This window comes from Ruditapes philippinarum, unplaced genomic scaffold (genome assembly GCF_026571515.1).
Source record: "Ruditapes philippinarum isolate M1 unplaced genomic scaffold, ASM2657151v2 ctg49_1_1_1_1, whole genome shotgun sequence".
NCBI classification, from domain to species: Eukaryota; Metazoa; Mollusca; class Bivalvia; order Venerida; family Veneridae; genus Ruditapes; species Ruditapes philippinarum.
This window is the reverse complement of record NW_026859511.1, coordinates 165,437-187,093: the sequence shown is the minus strand read 5'-3', so window position 1 is coordinate 187,093 and position 21,657 is coordinate 165,437.

Below are 21,657 nucleotides of genomic sequence, written 5' to 3'. Positions count from 1 at the left end.
TTTCCCTCGCTATTTAACATTTTGAAGGGAGCTCTACACAAATTATGAAAATAATTACAACAATCTTAACAGAAATTATTATTACATTGGATCTAAAGCTGATGACACATTTTTTAGTTTCTTTCACCCCTTAATTATAGTTTGTTCTATCGGATTTAAAAATTGATAATTAACATCATTTAATTTTATTTTCGATGCATTTCATCTACACAGACACTCAACTCAGTGAACATATTACAATATACTTTGTGTAATATAAGCATTTATTTAATGATACAAAATATCATGATATATCTATGAAAGAAATCTTATTCAAATATATTTGTGTAAACAGATTCTGCATGTTTTATTTGCACATTCAGATACTGTTTTGTAATCGTTTACCCACGTATATGTAACTTCGTGATTCATCGCTTAATAGTCAACCATATTTATTGATTCCTGACAATTAAAGACTAATGATGCATTTACTTGGTTGTTTTAATTGTCTCGTCATTTCATCTATATAAATGACACCGCAATGTCTAATGTTTATACAATTATTACTTCCTTAATGTATTTAGAAACAAATCATTCTTGTTTCGCTCTACATGCAACATTATTTGTGTATTTATTGCTTTTTACAAAGAAGATTAATGCCAATAACTGATACTATTATAAGAAAGTTGAGATCTTTAAATGGCTGAAGAATATTAGGTCAAGAGGAAGTATATATTTGTTTAATCACAAAGAATGACGTCACTCCTCCGATGATAACATTAATATTTGGGAAGCAGTGATTATACATTACGGTAAAACTATTATATAATTTGTATTTCAGCAACCAGAATATAAGTTTGTGATTTAACAAAACCCTTAAGTTTAGTTAAAATAAAGAAAATAAGAATCCCTAACGAATGCCCAAAACGGCAAAATTGAATATATTTCAGGCATGGTTTGATTGAGCCTGTCCATGGACGGTACTGTAAAGTGCAAACCCCCCAGCCCCAGCTTCAGCAGAATTCAACATTTAAACATGAAATAGTACACTTTTGAATTTTGAAACATCAGCAAAGTTTGCTTGAAACGTTACTATACGATGTTAATTATAATAAATGTGTAACATTCTCATCGGTTAGATTCATTTTATAAAATTAAACACCATACATATACGTCTATGTTATTTAATTGACCTATATTGTGTAGCTAGTTAATTTTGAGATTGACTAGGCAATGCTACATGCCAAATATCTAAGCTCTACTAAAAATTCTACATGCTGATGTTGAAGGTTGTAAATCTTTTACCATCTGTTCAGTTCAAGCTTTTCCTATAAATCGACTTAAATTACAAACATGTTTTTTGCAATATTGCAAACAAAAAGCACTTATTGCAAAGGATTAATTTCTGATCGAAAGTCAATTTTAGTTTCTTTCATCTCTTCCGACACTTATAGTTTACCATTTAATGAAGATCAACAAATATGGTAAGGTTATGTTGTGATTCACATATTTCACTCGATACCATACAGAATGCTTTTGCAGAGTTTGTTTATCTTCACAAATAAGGTATGATGTCTCGATATTCCATCAGACGTTTTGGCTACTTTTTTGACAGCTAATGCAAGAAAATCAAAGAAACCGAAAATGTCATTTATTTTTTCTTGCTTTGCATTTGGATTTTTTGCGAGACGCTACATTTGATTTATTGGTTATTTGACTGCATATTTTTTGTATAAAGATACAATCTCTCAGACAATATTTCATTGAACATTACAAGATTGGATGCTCTATAAGACTGACGAAATATAATGCATTATAAAAATAATCGATTGCCAAATGTTAAAACCTATATCGAATCATTTTATTGTCAAGTTAATATTTTTATACACAATTCGATTAAGTTTTTTACTAATTTGATTACTAGTGCCACACACTTATTAAAACTATACAGTGAAATCTGTATCTCAAAATTGTCGGACACGGGTTGTACAAACTACATGTAAGTAGCGAAACGAAAATATTTTGACTGTTTTATGACACATGAACACATGATACTGTTTATTTTTCTCTCACAATGGTGCTTGTTATTTGAGTCAAATTATTGTGAGATATGTATCAAATATTCTGTCTTATTATGTGTCTGCTGTTTTTTAATCCAATCAGAACAGCAATTTCTAAACAAACAAATGGAACATTATCGGTTGTTTGGTGCATATTTATCAAACAGAATTACGTGTTGGCATATCATTTATGTATATCGTTAAAGAAATAAGCGATATATAATAATATATATATATATATATATATAATATATTATTGTAATAATAATCAAAACAATGTTAAATATACATGTATAGTACATTTAAGTTTAGTTAAATTCTCGCAAAGCATTTTTTAAAATAATTATTTAGCCATTATTTCGATTATTATAATATAATTATGCTAAAATCAAATTTTTGAAGGTAAGGTACAAGATTGATAATTTCGTATTTCTATTTGTTTACTGTTTATAGAAAATGAAAATCGTAATAACGTGAATGCCATACCAGACAACAGACATATGAATAATTACCCTGCAAATAAAAAAACTGCAGTAAAGGAATATATCTACAAAAGCAGTGTACATTTTCGAGAAAACGAACCATTTTGTAAAAGTGCATTGGTCTAGGACTTTCCCAATGACTAGTCATAACGGACAGTATAATGACATACGAAGCCATTTGATTTCTCCTAAATTACTGTAACGACCAGACATTATTGGATAAATAGATATAATATCCAAACGATCTTATAAACACATTTATCACAAGAACCCTGAGTCGTTCTTTATTTTTGTCATTCAATGTTATTTTAATGACAACGTCATCTGAATAATAAAGACAAATCTGATTTCTAGTTTAACTAATTTACTTGGTTATTTTTACATGTTTTATTATTAGTGTTAAAATTGAATATTTTTTACATGCATGTTGAATGAAGTGAAAATTCTAAAAGTAATAATATGTTTAAATTAAGTCTAATTTCTGTTTTTTTCAAGTTGAAAATTATGTAACTTATAATGTTACTCACATATATTTTTAAAACAGGATTATGCCTCAAAAATGCTTTTCTTTCTCAAAAACTTTGTTATTTTGGTGTGCTTTTATAGAAACCGTTTCTTATTGGCCAGTGACCTGAATCATCTTATTTTGTGTTACTTTTAAGCAATAAGTACAGTTATAGTGAATGGGTATATTTGTTTCGAAGTCAAAATACTACTTTGTTTACTTTTTGATACTTTTATGACAAATTAGATCAAATTTATCGCTACTTTCTTCAGGTAACATTTCATCTAACATTCTCTACAACCGTTATTTATTTATTACAAAATTCATGTTTGTCCTTTCTAAAGAAGTAAATTAATTGTTTCTTAGGCATATTGCGCCTCTAAACGTGTGTAATAGTTAACAAACAAAAAAACACTCAGGGAAAATTGTAGTAAAGTTGTTTACGATTGTTTAAACTGGATGTAAACAATCAATAAAATGTCATTCATTTTGATATTTTCAAGCAGATATTACCCAAATGATGAGAAGCATGGAAGATCAATATGATAAATAAATATCCGTCTCAGATAGAAATAATGAAATTTTTTAAGTATGTTTGCTGGCCAATATAACGACTTTCAGAAGTGGGATATTTCAATCATGTGGCTGATCCTTCGCACAGATACAACTTCAGTACATGAGTTTTCCATTGAAGACATTGATCGATTTTATGAAAGCAAAATTAGCGTGCATTTTTTTTATAATATATAGTTCATATAAATATAATATATATTATACAAATATATTTCAATTAACTTAAGGGACATTTTGTAATCCTCAGATATAAAACAATGAGATTTGTAACGAGATTTTATGATAAGAAGGGCTTACACTTAAAAAATGAATTATTAAAGATCGTATTCCCGAAAGAAAGAGATACATACATTGTACACTATGAGCGCACGTTTAAAACTTAGGCGTTTCTTCTTAAACAGAGCAAAAAACGAGTAAAGACAATTTCGATTTCAGAAAAGGATATCTTAAATATTTTTCAGTAACTTTGACGTTTTTGCAAAGGTTTAAACAATATTAAACATTTCAATTTTTTAAAGCAGAAATCTTTTGAATTAATTTGGGGGACAAAAACGACAAAGTTAAGCGAGAAATTCTCCTTCAAGACTATGAAAATGGGGGATAAAAATGTATACGTAAACCCAGTAAAAACGGTGCTTGGAAGTTTTGCTATATGAACGAGTTAACCTCAAAAGACGGATTATTTTTATTTCAATGTAATCTAAAAGAACACGGTGTAGAGCGATTAAAATGATAAGTTATTTCTTAAATGATAAAGTGAAAGCGTGGGGTACAATGAATTATACAGATATTACGGGAAATATTGATAAAGTTTCCTTTTAAAAGGAAAGGCTTGCTCAGTTGTGCCTTCATCCTAACCCGTTAAAATTGTTGTTTTTTTGTTTTAATTTATTATCATATTTTTTTTGAATTACGGTATTTGTAGATCCATATCATGAAGGATTTATTTAGTTTTTTTTGGAAAAACGAATATTTTTTGTCAAAACGATTTGAAATTTATTCTCTATTGTATAAAACTAATAAAGAAAATAATCAATTGTAAAAATACTAACGTGTGTCGTATAGCTGGTTGCACAGGCTAATGAGTCATACACGCTATATTCAAAAAGAATGACAAGTCAACTGTATTACAGTATATTATTTTTTTTATAATGTGCACTTTATGGATAAATGACTTTGATTTTAATGATATTATAGTGCAGGATGTACATGCGACTGATCTTATGTCAAAATGCGATAAATATATGTAACTCAAAACGTGGTAGGTTATATTATATGGCATTATTAAAATTCCTTAGGACAATTGCGTTAGTAGATTATAATATACTGATCTCAAATAATACAAAGCGAGGAAGTTTGGGAGCGTATTAGTATCCACTCGTTCACATGCAGCTTTAGTATTTGTATATTAAAAGTATTAACACCGTGAAATTTCTTTTTCGTTATAACCAAACGGTGGATTTTGCCGACCAGGATGTCGAAGCGACGATTTTGGACAGCGGGACACATTGTATCTATCCAAATTTCTCTATTAAAATGAATTCAAACATGAAAAGGTTACACACAATATTCAATTGACCAATCAGAGATGATATGACTTAAGGTGATTTTTTCTTTTAAAAATAAAGTAATAAAAAGTCATTAGATAACATCTCTGACCGGACATCCCTGACCGGATATTACCTAAAGTGATTTTTCTTTTAAAATAAAGTGACAAAAGGTTGATGTATAACATCCTTACCTTAGGGGAAAAACAGATGTCAAGTTGATTTTAGATTTTTTTTTAAATTTTTTAGAACGAGTTGAAATATTTGATATTTGATACCTTGTTTAATACTTTTTTTTATTTTTTTTTTATATAAGTAAAGGAGGAATTGTCGTATAGCTGGTTGCACAGGCTAATGAGTCATACACGCTATATTCAAAAAGAATGACAAGTCAACATGTATATACATATATTAAGGTTTTTATTTCATAATGTGCACTATGGAACATGACTTTGATTTATGAATATTATAGTGCAGGATGTACATGCGGACTGATCTTATGTCAAAATGATTAATATATGTAACTCTAAAACGTGTGTATTTATATACATTATAAAATGTCCTTAGGACAGGTTGATATTATATATACTATTCTCAAATGTCAAAAGGGAGGAGTTCGACTTTGGTATTCCACTCGTTCACATGGGTGTTTGTATTTGTATATTAAAAGTATGTAACATCCGTGAGTTCTTTCTCCGTTATACCACACGTGGAGATCTATCGATCATACTGAAGGGAAACAAGTGTGCACATTTCATTTCCACTTTTTCGCAGAGAAATCATTCGTTTTGGCAGAAGCTAATTTCTTTTATATAGCAGCTTTATAGACAAGTAAATGCACTTAAATACTTCGTTACATGGTACCAATTAATAAGCATGTATCAACTATGTTACACGATCACGGATACGATGCGCTATCTGTAGATCAGCACGTGGTAAGGTTAATGATATGCATGGGCTATTTTTAGATTACCTCACCAAGACGTTGAATTGCGTTCAGTAGATCTAAATATAACTCGATCATGCACTAATACAGCATACACTAAGCAGGACCACCCTTTGGAGACGGAATACTACTACAGTAACCATTCTCTATTGTATAAAACTAATACAGACAAAAACAATTATAAAAGAAACTTACTTTTGCGTCTTGAAAAAGAATTGAAACGGAACAATTTCATTTATAATTTATTACGGTTTAAACCGATAAATCAAGTAAAAATAGAAGTCCTATTTATAAAAACAAACTGGGATTACCAAAGTAACTAAAATAGCTTAGATTTCCGTAATATTACTTCGTCTGATTCCGCAGTATGACTGAATCGCCCGAATTGTCACGATTGCAATCGGAACTAAATCGGCTATTATCATTAATCCGAAGAGTGACGGAAAGGGCCGAAAAGTTGCGATTGACACGATTGCAGCTGGTTTCCCGTTCAATCATGCACTAACAAATGTAAGCAGGAAACCACCTAACCGGAACAACTTTTCCAAAACAGATGGCTTGCAGCCGTGGCTGCAGGCCAAAAAGCATATAATTTGAAAAAGTAATTATTTTAGTGTAAATAAAAATAATGGCAAACTATTATGTAACATCTCGTAGATAACTTGAATATTTCAGATATATACAACACATTGAAAATAAATTTAAAACATTCGAACAAATACAGAATCCGTTTAATATAAATAGAAATGAATATTTGTACTATTATAAAATTACTGTTAATTGTTAAGCATTGTTTGTACCAATATATTACCTGTAATAATGATGCTTGTTTGGCTTGTTTTGTTTCGTTTTATTTTAGGTCATATGGAAACATTAAAAAAAAAGATTTTGGCTTACCTCGGGTGTTACAAAATTAAAGAAAATTAAAGCAACAGCATGATCAAAACCAACCCCACCTGCTGGAACTAGAAGATGCATAGAGTCCAGTTATTCGGACCCATTTACACCGCAGGGATAAATGGTGACTGCAAAGCTGATAACCCAACACCTAAAAGCAACCCCTCGGCCACCAAGAAGTAAACATAAAAAGTCAACACCGAAATCATTATCAGATATAATCTTGATAAAATATTTATCCTCTTTTAACAACAAGAACCCGTAATTGGCAAGTCTAATGTTCGTCTTAACATCATGTTAAGGCTGTCGAAAATAAATCCTAGAACCAGATATTCTGTTATTTATACTAATGCATACAATAATGGTTTCTTAAAAAAAAAGAAAAGAAAAAATCATAATGCAGAAGATGAGTGTCAATCAAAGGAACAGACCTTAAGCTAAGATGATTTTCCTAAAATGTGCCAATCTTTTCAAAACAAAAGGTATATTTATAGTACGAAAAATAATATATATCCTTATTATATTACGTTGAATTAATTAAGCAACATCTAACATGTTTTCGCAGTGTATTTAAAAAAGTAAGTAATTTCAAACTTTTATCATTTAATTGAATTAGACAAGATTGAACAGGCAATGTCATTAGCAATTTGTCAACAAATTGTTCATTTGAATATATCCATGACAGCGCTTTAGAATAACCCTGAGAACAACTATTTATATTTGTTACTGATTTGGTAAATTGAAAACAAAGAGAGACGTTACTTTATCAGACGTCATAATAACATTGTCTACCTCTTTTCTTACAAGAACCAAAGTATGTTTTGACAACAACAGTGTTGTCATAATTGTCTTTTTTACCGGACAAACATTTTAACAATATTACATTTCCAAGTCAACTTATTTTTGATTATATCTTACTTTTTGCTTTTATGACTGTTATTTTCTTGCATTTTGTTGTCATTTTGTCGGTGTTAAAATGACAAAATAATTGATGACTATACATATTATCTATTTTATACTAAGTTAAAATTTGATTTAAGTTTTTAAAGAATAATTACAGAAAAACATGAATGCCAGCAGAAACTTCTACATGCAATGAATATGTTCAAAAACATTATTCGCTCAAAGTTAAAATAATTTCAATTTGCGATGTATATGTTTTGTCCTGACGAACTGGGAGTGTGTAGATAATTTATAGAAAGGGTAGACAACAAAAATATTAATATAATGCTTATGCAAATGTTGCTTTTGATACCATAACATTGTTGTTGTTGTTTTTCTTTAATTAAATCGTGTCAAAGCACAATATTATATATATAACAATCATTTAAATACGCATATACGGTAACTGTGTTAAATGTGTTAATTCAGAAATTGTAGATTTTCATTCATGGTCATTTATAATAGAGAAAAACCAAACTCCCTTAAGAAAGCCCAACACGGCAAACTTGACGATGTATACAGACTCAGTTTGATTCTTCCTGTTTCTTGGCGGTAGTGGTAATTACACGCTATCTTTCACGCCACCTAGTACAGACTTAAGCAGAATTCAATATGCAAACATTTGAGTTTAACAACCTAACATAAAAACACATAAAAGCATTTTGAGCACAGGAATCAATCATGAGAAAATATTTAAAAACTGCATTGCTGAAGTATGACAGCGTTCTAGTAGATTTATGAGTAATGACCATACATTTCAGTACTGAAAATTTAAAGCTGCACATTTTAATACTTTGGAAGAGAATCTGCACCAACAACAACATCAACAACGAACAACAACAATACCAACAATAGACTATCCTTCAGTTTACTCCATAGACTAGTAGTAACGGCTATCAAACTGCATATATCTACCTCTTACATACTTCTATTTCACGTTTAATGGTGTCTTCGTTATTGAAGCATTTCGTGATTTGTCTAATAACATGGCTTTAACAGCATCATTTGATTGTCATTTCTTGCGTTCACAATAAATAACATGCTTGATGGAGCAAACACCAATTTATGTCAAATGAAGTGCATTTTTAGCTTCAAAACTCATTATTGACGCGATAATTGTTTGTGAACAGCTTTTAAGTTTGATTTATATGTTTAAGTCATGACTTTTCTCGATAATTTTCCTATTAATGATTTTACGGTCGAATATATGGCACTTAAGTTACAAAGATAAACGAAATTGTGTTCCTTTTTATTGATAATAGTTGGTGACAATTAACTCCTATTTCAACTTTATTCATTTTGTTAAAGGCAGTATCAACAATTTTTATGAAACAAAATGTAACTTTTCACTTGAACAAGCTAATAACACATATCTTAAGCAAACTATCCATGCATTTAATAACGCAATAAAATCTATTTTATGAACGTCTTTATTTTTTTTATTCCCAGGGAAGTATCTCCGAGAGTTCCCAAACGTAGTTCGAAAAGAGTGACCGAGGATCGCACCATGTTACCCTCATGACAAATGACGTTATTAGTTTATGAACAATCAACTCAAGCTTCCTACAGTACCGATTTATCGCCATTTGACTTTGTGTTGTTCTCCTAACTCAATGCTGACATGGGGAGAATCGTCACATCTGTGGTATGCGGCTAGAACAAATGTTGCACGATACGATAAGATGTGGCTCTATGACATCTATCAGCATAGGTTTAAAGAAACCGCAAACAAATTTAAACATACTAACATTTTTCTTGGTTGTTATCATTGAAATCCCACAGGCAATTTCATCAAAAAACAAAACAAAAAACTAAACAAAAACAAAACAAGCAAACAGACAAACAAACACAAAAAACATACTTAACATACACAACAAAATTTTTTTATGTCTAAAACATGTTTGCCAGAATATCTCTCCTACCACAAAATGTCACGGCACTAAACGTCTTAAAGAACTTTTAAACATAAACCATAACTGTTACAATCATGCAAAATTTCTTAGCGCAAAAATATAAAAAGTATTGCCATTTTAGTTTTAACACAGTAAATTAAGTAGAAATTTACAATTTGTTAACATATTTTGCGTGAGTTCCTTAAATAGTAGACATTAAAAGTTATCCTTTGCAAACACTTTAAATATTTTTCAAGAAAGTTTAGTAATATATTGTTATAAATTTTGATTTTCGACTGAAGAAGTATAATAACTAGGAATCGATAAGTAGTTTTGAAACTCTAAATAATCTCAGAGTGACAATATAATGTTGTTCTTAAGTTAAAAATAATTTTCATTTGACAGACACGACACTATGAAATCAATAAACCCTATGATAATAAAACCGACAATCAAATGACTTGATTCCCGACATAGAAACTAATATACCGGCAATAAATTTCTCAAAATAAATGACAATTTAAATAATAGATGAGATGTCTTAAATAAAAGTTTATTTAAAGCTAGGAATTCTTAAAAACTAAAAAAAAACATATTGATTGCACTATTTGTATGTATATATAGTTTTGAAACTGATTACTATGATAAATACACTAAAATAAATATGAAACAGTAATTATATAATTATACGTAATTATACGTATTAAGATGGAGTTACCTCTATACTTTTCTGAAAAGTGATGAATGAAACATATAACTTGTACAATTATTTGTTTTATATTTCATTAAATATGACATTATCACTATCCAAGTGAAGGGTGGGTGTACAGGCCAAAGTAAAAATAACTTTAGACTTTGCCGTGATAATAATTATTGTCTAGGTCACATGTCACACACGCCAATTCTATAAATACCCTTCAGAATGTATCGTTAACATTTAATTGGTTAAGAAATGGGACAGTTGTTAAATTCTATCCTACACATTTTTTATTATCAATGATTAGTAAATAATCATTATAAGAAAACCAATATTTTTAAATACATAGCCAATTAAACTCAACTCAACCATAATGTCACTTTAATGCTAACATAGAGTATACAAATACTATTTCACAGAAGTAAAAAAAAACTGGAGACTGTTTCGGGGTCACTGTTTTCATTTCATTAGTTTGATTAATTTTTATAATTCAAACAGCCTTTACTACAATAAAGAATTAAAATTTGAATCGATAAATTCATTAATTCACAAGTTAAGTGAAGCTTGTTATAAATAGAGAAACCTACAATTGCTTGACTGTTGTCATACTATTTCATGTTCAAAATCTGACATAAGCAATGTGAAATGCAAAATATATGGCATACTGTGAATTATATATTAAATGCTTATGCTAAGAATTAATACATCAACAAAATATGATTTTTGATTTGAATCACAAAGATTTCTTTTATAACATATTTTATTGAAAATTTCTTATTTGGGAATATCGTATTAAGTTTAATTGTCAACAGCAATGTAACAAATTCTTACTTAGTTGAAAACTATATCAAAACCACCAGTGACAATGATTGCACGTTTTGTATGTAAGTCTTTTGTCAAAATAGTTAAATGACATGACTTTAACTTAAAATGACTTCCAACAGGCCCAATTATAATTAAACTTTCAATTTTGTCGTTTTGGGCGTTCGTTTGGGATTCTTCTCTATTTTACTATTTGCAGAAAGCATTTTAAGATAAAAAAATAACATGCTTAACAAAATAAATCATTACAGCACGAGGAATATTCAAAATAACATTTTTATTTTGACTATTTGGGATAAATGATATTTTATATTTGTTTTCATTCTACTTAATAATGAATGATTTGATAAAACTTCATCGTTTTATAAAGTTGACACTTTTCAGCTTATAATCATCAAACAAATCTGAAAATTAGCATTTTGTTTTGAAAATGCATACATCACACAGGGACAATATTTCAAAAAAAATTTAATATGTCAAAATGATACAGTAACGAAAACTGTTTCAAATCTTGTTGATTCTCATTTATATGCGTTACTGAAACGGTTATTGCTTTCTGAATATCATTATCGAACATATAGATTATTTGTTGTAAATCGATGGTTTATGTTTTTCTGTTTTAGAGTACTCATAATAATTTCGCCAGCCAGTATCTTGAAATCAAGGTTCATCGTTAAAAAGCAATACGAATTTATAGAAAAACAGACACTAACGCATTACCAGAGCCACTGTGTCATAGCTTCTTCAATGATCCAGAACCTGTGATATCTTTCTTTAATAAAACATCTAAAGTCATATGTAAGATTGATCGCTAATTGGGAACGTTCATGGATAAAAAATTTCTTGACTAGTAATTCAAAGAAACAAAATTCCATTTGCCAATGTTTGTACAGCAACTTTCTTAGCCAAAATTGTATTACAGAAATTTAGGATACAATTTTCCGAGTGAATACATTCTACAGTCGCGTGCATGGACAATTATATGGCGATTCTTCCGTTTTATTGAAACAAATTTTATAGATAGAGTGTGAGAAACGTTGTTTTGTATGAAGATTGATAAAATAATTTCCCCAAAAGCGCTTTCAATTAACTTCGAGTGTATTCTGTTTGACTGACGATACAAATACATTGTACACTTTTATGTTGCGAAATATTCAGGGAACGGTAACGAATTGTAATGTAAAATCTAGTTTTGTGAGATTATTAATAAATCTTCTTTCTATTGCGTAAGTAAACCTAAATAAAATAATGCATTTCCCTATCTCAGATAATGATTGCAGTGTGAGTACACAGCTGCCCAAAACATGTGTCAGGGAATTATTTCTTTGGCATGGTCGAATCCCGCAGAAGTTGTTGGGTTTTATGGCACACCGGCCCTATTAAGGTCATATGGTGTCTTATTTGCGACTTTCCATCGTTCCTCGTGAAGGAATACCTAGTGATGTTTAAAGTGACAAGTAGGTACACTACTTTTCTTTACACATTCACATCTAAGTCACGACTTTGAAGAATTGTAGGAGTACCTGGGTACCAAATGCAGCTTTTCAATGAATGTTCCATGAAACATGAAACATATGTTTATGTATAAATTTATGTCAATACCTTTTTTATCACTCCTATCTTTCGATAGTTTTGTATCTATGTTTTCTTTATGAAATTAATTTATGTTTGTTTTTTGTGATAATTAATTCAATGCTTTGGATGTGTTTGTAAGTTAAAAGATAACACTATTTTATCCTGACAAGAAGGCACTTAAATACCAATATCCCATACGTTATGGAACCACAATTAGATATTGGAATCTGTACCATCTTTAGAGAGTTTCTTCAATAGATCCATCACTGATAACTATGTGTAACATTAATGAAGTACGACTCGTGGGATTTGTGACGAGTGTATTTATTAGATTAAATAGATTTTCTTGGTCTTTATCAATTTTGTTTGAAGTTTTTTGTAATTTACCGCTATCTTATACGCCTCCTTACTTAATTTGGTGCTGATGGAAATGTACGAGTTAGAAAGTAAATGATCTCATGTACTTGTATTTCTGAAGTAGAATGTATGACTAAACTCCGAATAAATACATTATTACGAACAAATACAGAACGATAGTGTCATAAGTTTACAGTTGCAAAGCATAGAAATAAGTTCTGGAGAATGGGAAAGCAGTACATAAATACAGAATAAATAGATGGCCGTAAAAATCTACCTTTTTATAAAGATCGAGAAGGGGAAATACTACACGGGATGAAAAGTGGAAGGTCTGACATTGTGTATAATTATATTAACTTTGAATATTATGCAATTGTAGTTGAGGTATTTTTTTATTTAGATCTTTTTTAATATCAAATAATTTTTTTAATAATAGGAAAATACGTTCTTTGCGTAACACTTAATACCTGTAGGTATCCTTGATTATACTACAAATTGTGTGCTTTATAATAATGAAATACATTGCTACATATTGTTGAGAACATTTTTATTTTCAAAATATGTGTCGAGTTGTGCAGCTGTTAATCATCGAATTTATTCCGTAAAATACGAAGTTTCGATTGCAATCAAAAAGATAATTTTTGCGCTTTCAAATGTTCATAGACTGATGCTTATAATGTCTATAAAAATTCAGTCACATTTGCTTTGGTTAAATTTAAATATTTTTCAATATAATATTAAGTATAATATTAATATTTTATTTTATTTACGAATATCACTTCTATCTATTTCGTTAACAATTACTCGTATACTGAAATAAACTTTAAAATTGTGAGTTATTTCTGAACCATTTGTTCAATGTTCATGCGACTGTCGTTCTAGCTATCTAAAATAGCTATACATTCTTCTTTTGTCCGTTTCACAAAAAATTAAGATTAATTTACAGTTAAGCAATTTCTATTCTATTTCCCACGGTTTAAATAAACCCATCTTCCCAATATCTTGACGAACGACGCGCGTCAGGTATTTTAATAATTTAAAGGTATATTTATTCTATTAATTGTATTTTATCTTGAAAGATAAGGACCTAAAATTAAAAGCATATTACTGAGAAAAACATGCAGAAAACGATCGTATTTAGCATGTATATGCCTAGATGTTCTGATAGCTTTAAGATAACAAAAATGTCTCGTTATGAAATGTCCTTTTGCCAATAAACTGTCTTCTAATGAACTTTACTATAACAATGATTTATCAAAAAGTTTTTGTTAATTACAATATGTCACATACTTAATTATGTATTCACTCATTAGACTCAAATATACTGAAAATTCTAAATAATTGTCATGTATTCTAATGATTATTTGTGATTAATGCTTTGGTAATTGTAGTTTTGCTTGTCATTCACTTTAGCAGATATGCTAGTATTAAAAATCATAAATTATACAATATATAATTGGAGGTGTTTGTTATAGCATTGGCTAACACAATAAAAAATACAAAGAATTGTTGTTATTTCAACGAATTAATATAGTGTTAATACTTCCTTACTTTGCATACATTGCACGAAAAGAAACATATCCGACTTTTCATTTACTGTTATAGCATAGCTACTTTTAGAAAATCAGAAACTTTCACTAAACAATTGTTATGATGAATTATCTGTCGAAAGGACGTCATAATGTCTATTGCATATTTATAAAAACATAATGTAAAACAAGATCTGCAAGTGTTTGTTTTCTTTATATTTGATTTTATGCAACATAAAAGTGATGTATTGCTCATTGCAAAGGAAGTCTGTACAAAACGACACCGTCAATGCATTGCAGCCATTGAGAGACGTATATCATATAAGTATGACAGAGTAAATTGATGCAGTTCTAATAGATGTGTTCCGAAGAAGTAGCACTTCTTATCGTTTGTATTGACCATTATCTCACACTTCATTCATTTAAGAACTACATTTAACCAGACAATACGACTTGAAATTACTTCCAATGTGTAAAGAATCATCTTAGAAATTTGTCCTTAGAGCAGGCAATTTCATTTAAGTGGAAGAACAATCATTTGTCGTCTTGGCTTTTTGATAAAACTATAAATTGCCAAGCCATAACTTGATCAGACATGACAATCAAATTGTCTTTCCACATGAACGAAAGAAGGCAGAAGGCAGAAGGCATAAACTGTGCGTGTTTGTATTATACTTATCCTTGACTGTCGTACATTTATCAAAATGACAACTAAACACCAAGTTATGATCTAGATAATTTTGTTTGTGGTCACAGTTTGATAAACAATTAAATAATTCAATGTTGAATCAAATATTAAATAGTTTCGCGCAGGCATAATAATTTTAAAATCTATGTACTGGAAACTGGAAAGTAAGGTTTTTAACCACCTTGTTTTTTTGTTTTTTTTTTGTTTTGTTTTTTTATATTGCTTTTCTAAAATAATCACATAAAGGTGTATTGTGTAAAGTTTGGTTTAACTTTCATAGCTATAGGACAAAACATGTTTAAATATCTTCTTGTTCTAATCATACTTAAGATAACATTAAGTCCAGGTCGGTTAATATTTTTAGTAAATGTCAACATCATCAGTAATAATGAAATGATATTTAATAAAACTACCAGATATATATATTTAGAACTATTACACAAAACACTACAGCAATTTTATTTGCACGGATTTAAAGATGATAGAAAAAATAAATTCATTTACGTTTTATAATACCAATTATTCACGTCTATTGCAAACATAAATGATTTTGTAATTTCATCTTTACAATGTCCTTCAGGAGACTTTCGAGTGCTGTTTAAAATATTAATTTCACCGAATTTATAATGTCATAAAGTGTCTTTGTTTATCATTTTCGTTATAAATTCTGTTCCTAACGGAAAGCATAACGCTTAAGAATTTTTTTCAAGAGCATAATGATAGAAGATATTTATTTTCAAGATTATGAAACAGAAGGCATAATGTTTAATTAGATACTTTTCAATGTAATCAAACTAGTGTTTGAGTTTTCATAGCCTATACCAACCAACTGGAATAAAAGAATAAGTACAAAAAATACAAACAACGTCATTTTTACTCATATCATTTGGAATTTATATGTTTCTATTTATACTATTCAAGTTAGAATCATTTATCCTGTAGAAAATGGTAAGTTTGGCACATACCTGACCTCACTGAACTTTATCATCATTAAACAAATCGGTAAATTATCAGATTTGCTGGGGAAAACACATAAATCACACAGAGACAATTTTTCTATGTCAATTAATATGTCGCTAACGAGAATTTGAGGCAATGAAGAAACCAGGTTTAATGGGAACTTCTATCATTTTGTTTATGCTAAACAGGTTATGTGAACAGTTGTTTTCAAATTAATTCTGATACCAGCCAAGAAGTTTATTGTTGCTGTGATTTGACAATTTTGATTTGAGAAGTTTGACTACAGTTGATGCACAGTTTTCTAATTTATATGTAGAAAATAATATATAGCAGCTTTAAAGGGCATTGAAAAGAAAGGAGTGTAACTTAATTGATTTTTTTTGTTTATCAGTCTTTAAAGCCGAAGTTGTTTTGACAATATAGAATTCCATTTGGCGGTTGAATACCTCCGATAATCGCTTGTTTAGGCAGTTTCTTCAAATGTTTCCCATTTTTATCGAATCCGAAGTTAAGAATATTTTTCAATAAACTTGGAGAATAACGGCTTTTTTCCCGTCTGTTTGATAATTGCAACTTCGTGCAAATCTTTGTCTAAATTTCTTATTTCAGTTTTTTAAAGATATCAGATTGTTTTCATTTTCAATTACCTGAAATAAAAAAATGTTTAAAATTTATCAAAGATGAGACTACTTAAATACTAATATCTTGTACGATAAAGACGCAAATTCAGTTTTTATAACTTCAATAAGGCAGGAGTAAAGATATATCGATTACTGATAGATTCGTGTTATACTAAATGAAGAACGAACTTGGATTTCTGACTGGTGTGTTTATTTAGATAAATTGATTTCTGCCGTCTTTATCATTTTATTCAAGCCTTCTCTATAAACGTTATTTGACACTTATGTCATAATTATATCATAAATTTAACAGATTTCCTCTCGATTATTCACTATCAAGTAAACTTTTTATCACAGTGTATATATTGCAGAACATGTTAACAAAGATATAATAAACCTCATTAATTTAAGAAAAGATTGAATGGAATCAAGTAGAAGTAAAGAGACGAAATAGTTATACGTAGCAAACAATTTTATTTCAAAATAATAGAGTGCACAATGTAAATGCATATGACAAAATATTTAATACTGTATCATATTTATAGACCTGCTTAAGTAACACCGCTATGCTTACTTACTTACTAACGAGAAATGTTCTTGCATGTTTAATGCTAAATAAGGCAAGTAAAGAAGATATAATTAATATGTACATGTATTTAGGCAACTTACATGTCAATCTTTAATAACGTTATATTTTATGTAATCTCAAATAATTACGCCCTGCAGTTAAATTGATATTCTTAAATTTAGATCCTAGGCATACGACATTAAATAACAAAGACATCGGCAATAAATTTTACAATAATAATGATATTTTGAATAATTTATGAGATATTCTTAATATATTTCCTTTAAGATAAAACTTATTCAAATAATTTGAGAACAATATCATTCAGATAATTTATCAAGTTGATTGAGACAGTAAGTGTATTGACTAATCTCTCTGCCGTTGAAATATGTATATTGATTAAATGATTTAATTATACTTAAATAAAAATATGTACAATTAAACATTTCGGTACGACCTTAACGCCAACAAACAGTATAAAAAACTATAAAAAAAAAACTAGTGTGGTTACTGTTGACAAATATATCAAGTTTCATTCCTATAGTTAGATTCCTTTTTAAATCATTGTTGACTTAACTCATAACTAAGCTTAACATATCTCTACATATTCTGTTTATAAATATAGATAAGCTCTATTTTATATAAAATATTTGAACTTTTAGACAAGCTTGTACAAAGTGTGTAAGATTTCTTAAATCGCCGTTTTGTTGCTTAAAGAAATATGCGTTATTTGCTCCAATTCAACTGTGTCAATTTAAGCGTTGGCCTAAAATAAATGACATAATAATTCAGAAAACATGAGAACAATGATTCAACGAACTATTATTCAAATTTAGACCATTGCAACAAAAAAGTTTCTTTTTGGATAGATATGTAAATTATTTATTTTTTAGGCCCCATCTGGGTAATCCCGTTTATTTACCCCGTAATAGGTATGAAGGGGGTCGGGATCATCCTCCATCATACCTTACATTGTTAATATACAATATATATGTTGCAAAATAAATATATTAATGTAAATATTGTCAAATACATCTACAGTATATACTTTGTATATAAATATAAACAACATACATACAATAAACCCATCTATTTTCCAAAAATATTTTACCAATAAAAAACTACTACTTATTATTAAACAATTAAGCAATCTGTTACGAGGAAAAGATTTGTTTCACATATTAAGTGTAGTTTAAGCCATTAAGGATTTTATAATTGACCATCTATTATTTTCATCATCTGTCAAATTTGTATTTCTATAGATATTCCATGCTAATTTCAAACTATTTTTAAAACCAATACATGTAGGTAAAAAGTTTTTTCTCTTAGACAAAAAAATATATCTTTTCAATTCTAGAAACAATATGTCCTGGATATCTTTAGTTTCTGTACCTAATATTTACAAAAAGTACACATTTTATTGTCAACAATTTTCATGTTAAACAAAAGTGAGTTTGTAGCTAAAGTTCTATGAATAATTCTTGTTTGGAACTACTGAATATATGAATCTTTAGAACATTTGAAAACATAACTATATATTAACTGCCAATTAATGTTATTATCTTTAAAACATGTGTTCCACCTTTCTTGACTTGTAGGTATGTCTGAATTTTTAGCTATAATTTTGTAAACATATTTCTTATTGTTATTCATAGTTAAAATAGGTTTAACATAACAATTTATTATAGGATATTGAACATTAAGCAAATTGTTACGAATAAAAATATTTAACTTTTGCATGTACATTTTTATTGCCTGTTTTAAACTATGATACTGTAAAAAGTTCACAGGTTTACCTGTGACCTGTTCCAAAAAATATCAAATCTACAAAGTTACCCTGTTCATTTATAATATCTTTTACAAATCTGATTCCTTTATTATATAATGTCTGAATGTAAATATATCTATTTCCTGCTAAAAAGTTGTAATTGTAAAAAAGTGGCATATGTAATACTTGCTCTATATTATCGATACAAAGTTTATCTACAAACACCATATAAGCTTTTAAAACATCAATCCAGAAAGAATTTGTTTTATTACTAATAATCAAATTACAAAACATCTTTCCAGTGTTAAACATTTTATCAATATTAAACAATGTGTTTACTAACTTATAGCATTTACTTTTGCTATTACTAACATATCTTTTAAACCATTTTATCTTTAAACCATGTATATAACTATAAATCTCAACCATGTTTAAACCACCTTCTTTGTATGTTTTAATAAGTACTGATTGTTTTTGCCTTGCCTTCCCAAATGAAATCATAAAATAAGTCATTGAGTGTTTTCAAAAATACAGTATTTGGTGTTGGTAGGCTTGTGAAACAGTGAGTAAATAAAGGAAGCAATATTGATTTAATAACAGCAATTTTTCCTATTGGAGTTAATATTCTCTTTTTCCAGTGAATGATACTATTTTTTACTTTTTGAAGTTTTTCATTAAAATTTAAGTCAATCATTTTTTTCTAAATCAACATCAAATATTAAACCTAACAATTTGAACTGTGTATCACCCCATGTTAATTTCCATCTTGTCTTAATTGACCTAGTACTATATTTAAGAGAGCCTATCCAAATAACCTTAGTTTTGTCAAAATTTATCTTTAATCCAGAAATTTCTGTAAACTTACTTAATAACTTTAAAGCAGTATTTAGAGATTTTTCTGAACCATCTAATAGAAGTGATGTATCATCTGCAAATTGATTAATTTTATATTCTTCCCCATCTATAATTATGCCTTTAACATCCTTACATTGTCTTATTTTACTGCTAATATCTCTGCACATAAAATGATAATATACGGTGAAATTGGATCGCCTTGCCTACAACCTCGTCTAACTTAAAAAAAATTGGATAAAAAACCATTTGATATGACACAAGTTTCAGTATTGTATAAAAACAGAGATATCCATTTCCTAAACATAGGACCAAAACAAAATAACGAAAGACATTTCTCAATAAATGTAAAAGACAGAGTATCAAAAGCTTTTTCAAAATCTATCATCATAACTAAACCTGGCATATTATTATCTTCAGTAAATTTCATTATATCATATAATAATCTAGTATTCTCACCAATATATCTATTCTTAACAAATCCAGTTTGATCTTTGACACTAAAATATCTAAAAAAGTTTTCAGTCTATTTGCTATACTACCTGAAGCTAATTTATATACTACATTTAATAAGGTAATTGGTCTCTATTTTTTTTTAAATTGTTTTGGCCTGTTTTCTTTCGGAATACATGTTATGGTTCCTAATTTCTGATTTCTAGAAAATGAATTAGCATTATATGCATAATTAATAGCTTTCACAACAAAATGTCCAATTCTATTCCAAAAGGTTTTAAAAAAGTTAACTGTTAATCCATCACATCCAGGACTTTTATCATTTTCATATTTTTTAATGTAAAAGAGACTTAATCGTACGAAAGGAGACCTTCTAGTTTTGCTGATTGATCCTGAAACAACATAGTAATATCACAATTCTCTAATTCTTTATCAATATCAGAGTCATCAATCAAAACAACATTTTTATACAAATTTTCATAATAAGAACAAGTTTCTGTAAGTATATCTTTTTGATCATATATAAAAGTTCCGTCATCAAGTTCTAGAAAAGGAATTGTTTTAGCTAAACAATGTGATTTTTTTAAATTTAAAAAATAGTTTTTCTCCTACCTAAATCCACTGTGACTTAGACCGGATCATAGAACCTTTAATTTTATTGCATCTAAGTTCATTCAATTCATTTTGTAAATGTAAAGGTTTGTCTTTATTTTCAATTGTTAAATTTTGTTCAATATGAATAATTTCTTCCATTAGTTGTTTTTCATAAACATTTCTTTCCTTTGCCTTAAATGAGCTATAAGAAATAGTTTTACCTCTGATTTCCATTAAAAGTGTCTCCAAAAAACGTTCAGCATTAATAACAGATATGTAAAATTGGTTATTTATATTTAAATTATCCCATAAATATTTTATTGTAAATTTTTACACATGTATGTATTCAGC